At 41.3% G+C, this 7,377-nt stretch overlaps 1 pseudogene; it reads left to right on the top strand.

The window, feature by feature from the left end:
• Positions 1–1,023: 1,023 nt before the first annotated feature.
• Positions 1,024–1,349, top strand: LOC122207757 (annotated as a pseudogene).
• The last annotated feature ends 6,028 nt before the right edge of the window (positions 1,350–7,377 follow it).

The following is a 7,377-nucleotide window of genomic DNA, read 5'->3' as shown; positions in this document are numbered from 1 at the left end:
CCCAAGACACTTATTAAATATAAAGAGAATGATAGCAACTTTAGAGTGAAGTAAGCTGGCAATATTATCTTCAGCAAGTACCTCCTGATATCATGCACAGAGAAGGACACAGTACCAATGCTGAAAACTCCTGCCAAAAAGCATAACCTGAATCTTAATCACAAAAGACCATTACATAACCCATACTGAGGGACAGTCTACAAAATGATTGGCTGTACTCTTTAAAAATGTGGAAATCATGAGAAACAGAGAGAACCTGAATTACTGCTCCAGACTGAAGGAGACAAACAATATGAGATCCAAATGCAACACATGATCCTGGGTTAGATCCTGGATCTGAAAAAAAAATATTCTCTTTGTTGTAAAGGACATGAATGAGGCAATTGGCAACACTTAAATAGGCTTTTACATCACCTAATAATGCTGTGTCGTTTTTAATTTATTGACTTTGGTCACTGTACAGTGGTTATATTTTTCAAGAATCACACATTGAAGTATTTGGGGAAGAGAGGGACACCATATCTTCAATTTACTCAAACAGTTCAATAAATTATATATAATACATAATATAAAATATCCACATAGTGAAATATTAGAGAGAATATTTACTATATTTATATACTATACGTTGTAGTTATATGTTTCATGTATATATTTATTTATGTAGAGAGAGAAAATTATAAAGCAAATATGTTAAATTGTTATAATTTAGGTACTTATGTGAAGGATACACAACCATTCTTTGCACTATTTTTGTAACTTTTCTAAAAGTCTGAAATTATCCCAAATTAAATTTTTTTTTTTTAAATTAACCAAAGAGAGGTAATAATAACATCTTGAGTGCATGGCCTCCCCTATTTCCAACTGGTTTCTGTCTATTCCAGAAGCAAACCAACTCTGTGTCTTTCATCCATTAGACTATTTCAGCCACTTGGCTTAAAACCACACAAATTCAGACTCAGCGGCCACTGCACAGATCGGACTTTGCCAGCTCACATGTCTCACTCAGCTTCCTCTACAACTATGTCTGACAAACCCCATATGGCTGAGACTGAGAAATTCGATACATAGAAACTGAAGAAGATAAAAATGCAAGAGAAAAATCCACTGCCTTCAGAAGAAACCACTGAATGGGAGCCACAAGCAGGTGAATTGTAATGAGGTGTGCAAGCCAATACATACTGTCTGTTCCACAAGCATTGTCTTCTCTTCTTTCTTTGAGCTGTTTAACTTTGTAAGAAGCCAAGAGGTTGGATCCAGTTTAAATGACTGTGCTGCCCCCTTTTCAAGTCAAAGAACTACTGGCAAGGAAGGCTGAACCTGCCTCTCCAATGGGCCTCTCTGGCTGACAAGGAAGGAAAAGAACTTGCATGTTGGTGAAGAAAGAAGCTGGGAGGGGTGGGCGGTGGGTGGCAGGCTGGCAGGGAAATCTCTAGTGAAAACCAAGCTGGCCCAAGGTATCCTGCAGGCTGTAAAATATAGTTTAATCAGAGTGCCATTTGTTGTTGTTGTTGTTGTTGTTGTTCAAATGATTTTAATTCTTGCAATGCACAATTTTTTCATAATCAAATAAAGTTTTAAAACCAAAATTTTAAAAAATACACAAGTGTATTATCTTACAGTTCTGCAGCTCAGAAGTCCAAAATGGCTCTTACTGGGCTACAGTTGAGATGTTAGCAGAGTTAGAACCCTCCTTTCTGGAGACTCCAGAGGAGAATGTGCTTCCTTGCCTTTTCCCAGCTTCTAGAGGCTGCCTGCATTCCTTTGTTCATGGCCCCTACCTCCAACTTCAAAACCAGCAGCAAAGCATCTTCAGATCTTTCTCTGACTTCCTCTTCTGCCTTCCTCTACTTTAAAGGATCCTTATGATTTAAAATGAGACCCACCACGGAACACCTGGGTGGCTCAGTTGGTTGAGCTTCTGACTTCGGCTCAGGTTATGATCTCGCAGTCCATGAGATCGAGCCCTGCGTGGAGCTCTCTGCTGACAGCTCACAGCCTGGAGTCTGCTTCAGATTCCGTGTCTCCCTCTCTCTCTGCCCCTCCCCGGCTCATACTCTGTCTCTCTGTCTCTCAAAAATGAATAAATGTTAAAAAAAAAAAAAATTTAAATGAGACCCACCAGAATAATCCAGAACAATCTCCCTCTCTTCAAGTCAGCTGATTAACAAGCTTAATGTCATCTGCAACCTGAATTGTTCCTTGCCATGTAAGGTAATATATTCACAGTTTCTAGGAATAAGGATGTGGACATCTTTGAGGGCATTATTGTGCCTGTCACAGCTACCCTCTGCCTGAAATGCCTGGAAAGTGTGCCCCATCCCCAAGCTCTTCTGGCTAATCAGATCCCTAAATCATACTTCCTTCAGAAACATGCCTTAGTTAGTTGGAAATGTTATGGTTACTGCTCCATATGTAACTTTCTTAACTCTTCCATCCCCAGTCAACTTACCGATTTTATTTATTTGGTTTTCCGTTTGTTTGTTTATTGTACAGCCTCCTTTCTTTGGCTGTTATGATCGTTGACTGAGTCTATAAGTTGTCTTATATACTTATATACTTATATACTTTGCAGTGATAGAGTGATACAGTGAAGCTCACAGATAAGTAGCCATCCCAAAACATAACCAAATGATACCCCCAGCTTTTCCTCCTTAGCCAATAGATTTACTAGGTCTTTGCCTATTTCCTAAATTTCTCATGGCTTAGGTTGTCATCCCTTACTTCTGATTCCTTCCCGACTCTTCTATGTAAGTTGAACTTGGACCTGAACTTTTTCCTTCTCCAAATGGCAAAATCTTGTTCATCTCTTAAGATTCTCACGTGATCCCTTTACCCTGCCAAGAACAATTAGCCATTCTCTTCTCTGTGTTCCCACTGGATGTGCTGGGGGTTTATGCCTCTAATACAACCGTTAACTTGTGGAAATTGAATTTCTCTCTACATCAATTTTGAACTCAAGTCTGGTTACTGGACTGTGAATTCCAAGGAGGCAGCTATTATGTGTCACATTCATTATTTATTAAATAAGTCAGTGCTCCAAGATTTCTTCCTACCTCTTTGTTTATTCCTTATTTTCAGATTAATTACCCTTGACCTAGGAGAATTCCAACTCAATGTTGGAATGCTTCCACACTTGATCTTTGGTCCGTGGTCCTCTTCTCCTCTCAGTATGTATTCCTCTCCTAGTTAATTTTATCCATTCCCTCAGTTTCAGGGCTACTTTTATGCAAATTATTCCCAAGCTACATCCATCCCAGAACTCTCCTCTGAATTAACTCCATGCATCCATTGTCTTTTGAAGATCTTTAAAGGTACCTCAAACACATGTTCAGAACAAAACTCAGGAACTTTCTCCGTGGTATTGAGAACTGTTGGTTACTTTCCTAGCACCAATTTTCCCCTACTTAACAGCAGCAACATCTCAATTTCCTTCAAGGACTTCATCCCTCCCACTCTGGGCCAAATGAGTTTCCATGAGACTGACCCCACCCTCATCCACAACCAGGGGTAAGCAGTGATTACACCAATCCACATATCCTATCCCCCTAAACAGGGTGTCTCTTGGCCTGTGGGCATATAATCCAATCAGAGCAAATGAGTCACCATGATGCTTTAGCTGGCTCCTGGAGAGAAAAGCCCTCTTCCTGTACTTGGTCATATGAGAATGTGGTCATCTTGCTTCCCCCCTAAGCAGCCAAAGGTACCCAAGGGAAGCAAAGCTGAGAGACTGATCCTTGTCACATTGTTTGGTCCCTAAACAAGTCCTGCCTAAAGCCAGTCTACCTTTTTTTTTTTTTTTTTTTTTTTCCATTTCTGTTAGCCAACTAATCCCCCTTTTGTTTAAGCCAGGTTCTATTAGGTTCATACAAAACCTTAACTGGTACTCCCTCGCCTACACCTGACCTTCCAGAGTCTCCCATCTGAGGGAAGCGCATCATCATCCATTCAGCTAAGAAAGTCAGACACCTAGGAGTCATTTCAAATACCTCCTTCTCCTTCACTTGCCATAGCCAATCTGTCACCAAGTCCTGTCAATCAGGAGCCCTGAATATTTTTGAAATCTATTTCTCTCCATCTTTATTGTTCCAACTATGTTTGCCTAGACTATTCCACCCTCACCTACCCTGGCCTTCCTCCAATCCATTTTCCACACTGCAGCCAAAACGATCTCTTTGAAGTGCAAAAGTGCTAATTCACCATCCTGTTAAAACAATCATTTTCCACAGCTTCTAAGACAAAGACAAAATTCCAAGTTCCTTCACATGGCATCTTTCTCTGGCTCCCCCCACCCACCCACCCAAACAACAGAACACAAAAGCTTGCCTGTGCTTTTTCATTTGGGAAGTGACCCCAAGGAACAGGAGTCATTCATGGTTTAGGGAAAGGGAGGAAATGAATGAGCAAGTGGACCACCCTGTGAGCAGCTGTGATCAATCCAAAGGGAACTTCTGAGGGAGTGTGGGGAATGCATTTCAGAATTGCTCCCAGAGACAAAGGGGAGAAGCATTCACCTATAGGCTTTCATCCACCAATGGCTGGGGTGGGGGGCAGGGGGGGTGGTGCCTGTGGGTGCTAATTCCCTGGCACTTGAGACTTGCTCACATGTGACTGCCGGTGGTCTCCTATAAGGGAAGTAGGCCTGGGGACCAGCGAAGCCCCAGGCACACTTGGAATGAGGTCAGCACAGAATTGGTGGGAGCTTGCATGGCACGATCCACATAGCCTTGGCTGAAAGCAGGCTGAGGCCATGAGGTAACACAGTACAAGCATCTGATACCATGCACAGTCTGGCCTCTACCTGCCTTTCCAGCTTCCTCTCAACCTCTTATTTTACTCAAACCATGCTAGTCTTACAGTTCCTGGACTCCACATGTTCTCACCCACCACAGGGCCTTTGAATGTGTTTCCTCTGCCTGGAATGCTCTTTCCTTCCCTATTTGTCTAGGTCCCTCTGCTTATTCATCACAACTCAACTGGAGTACCACTTTTCCCTGACTGCTAAAGCCACCGTAATGGGCACTCACAGCATCATGTGCTCCTTCTTTGAGGCACATGTGAAAGTTGCAATCGTCTACTCATGTGATCCTCTCAGACTGTCTGACTCTCCTCCCTGGACTATCTGCAACATAAGGACAAGTACAGAATCCCCAGCATATGCATGGTATTTTGCACATGTCGGGCACTCAATAAATCATCACTGAAAGGATAAACAGAGTTATCTTTTTATTCAGGATGGTATCTGGAACAAACAGGTGCTCAAATATTTTTAACATAGTTAAATAACTAGTGGAGCTAATACTTTAAGAAGAAGTGTTACTTTCTGGTGGAATTTATTTAACTTTCACTGAACTGCATTCTATTCCTTAAAACTGCGATAGGCTCTTCTGTGGGAAGCCAGACATTGTTTTTTGTTTTGTTTTAAGACAAATGTTTCTTTAAAATGTGTGATACCTGTAAACAGCAACTAGATTCCCCCAGAAAGAATAGTTGAGAAAGAGAGAAAAGAGAAATCATCAGTGTAGATAAGAAAGCTTCATTGTGGACTAAGACAGGGAAGCTATCTAAAACAAATGGGTACAGGTTATTGACCACAAGAAGAAGAAAATTCATTGGTATGTAAAAACAAACTCCCCAGAATCACTCTGAGCTCTCCCTTTTAGCCAGCACCATCAATTATGATTATTAAGCGCCTGCTCGGCTGCTGTGCAGTGGAAGAGGCAGGGAGGTTTGGTAGCTAGGCAACGGCCTGGAAACTCAAAGGGTAGGAGTTGTGATGCTGGCTCCTCCATAAAAGTGATAAGTGGCCTTGGGTAAAACTCCCCCTGCCTTGTTTTCTTCATCTGAAAAATAGTATCACCAGTCTGCCTTTCTACATTGAGGGAAGAAAAACAGAGTGAACAGTACATGGCAATTGTAGGAAAGTGAGCTTATGGGGCTTAGGGAGTGAAGGACTCAACAGGGGACCAACTTTTCAACTGAAGTCACCGCTTTATTACTAACAGGTTGAGCCCGAATAATCTGTGCCTCATTTATCCATCTGGAATGATTCATTGATAATGGTCAGGTCCTGACTTAAAATACAAATTAAAACGTGGGTCTTTATTTCTATAAAACCTCTCCCCCAAAGTGTCCTCAGAATTTCTCAGGTAGCCCTAGAGTAAGCACCACAAAGGCAAATGTCACATTTACCAGATTCACTACATAAGCCCCAGCACCTGGCCCAGGGTCTGGCACACAGTTAGTACTCAGGTGTTTACTGAATGAGCTCAGTGATTATTTAAATAATACCAGCTTTTTAAAAGGGGACAAGAGAGTATATAACCTTAAGTGACATGTTACTAGTCTTGAAGAAAAAAGTCCATGGAACAACCTTAAAGGAAATGGTCTAAAGAGAAATCCACGCCAGGTCATGAATAGTCATGAAAGAGATTACATTTTGACTAATTCTCTTTTGTTATTTTTACTATTATTTAGAACAGTCCCAAATAATATAGTTCCAGCCCAACAGTGTTCCTCTCTCCAAATATAACTGTCATTCCTGTAGAGTAAGTTTAAAAAATGTTTATATATTATCAAAATTAAGTTTCAAAATGAGCTACAGTATCTGGAAAAAGGGGATAATAATATTTCACAGAAACTAATTGGAAACTTGTTTTGAAATAAAGTAGTTATTATTTCCATCATGGAGAGATGAAAGTACAAAGATTTCCTTTTATCTCACCCAGCCTAGTATCTTACATTATTTATTCAAGCTAAAATTAAAACCTGGCCAAATCCTACTGAGGCATTGCATATCAGTTAGAGATTATTCTTCTGGAAATGAACTTTTGTTCACAAATTTCATTATGCAGTTACAAATGACTATTATTAAAATGTAACATATAAAACTAAATTGTCTTTTTTTTCCTCCTGGCTATGCACAAGGTCCACTTTCCTAGGCAGTATTCTTCTTTTCTTCTGCATCTGGCAGTATGCTGCCCCCCCTCCAACCCCCGCCCTGCCCATTGCCTCGGCTTCCAGAGAACCTCACAGCACCCATTCCACTCACCTGGGCCCCTCTCAAGGCTACTTTTTATTGTTCTATTGCTGGCACCCCAAGGAACAGACACCAAGGGACATTTTCTACCTGGTGACCTTGCTAAGGCCCATTTTCATCTTTTCTTCAGATTCAAACTCCAGGCAAAGTGATTATCTACAAAAAGTACCTGAGGGCACCTTGTTGACTGAGTTGGTTAAGCCTCCAACTCTTGGTTTCAGCTCAGGTCATGATTTCATGGTTCATGGGATTGAGCCCCACGTCAGGCTTAGGGCTGACAGCACAGAGCCTGCTTGGGATTCTCTCTCTCTCTCTCTCTCTCTCTCTCTCTCTCTTCC

Source organism: Panthera leo, chromosome E2 (assembly GCF_018350215.1).
Source record: "Panthera leo isolate Ple1 chromosome E2, P.leo_Ple1_pat1.1, whole genome shotgun sequence".
In the NCBI taxonomy this organism is placed as follows: Eukaryota; Metazoa; Chordata; class Mammalia; order Carnivora; family Felidae; genus Panthera; species Panthera leo.
The sequence above is the reverse complement of the archived record's forward strand: the minus strand, read 5'-3'. Positions and strand labels throughout refer to the sequence as shown.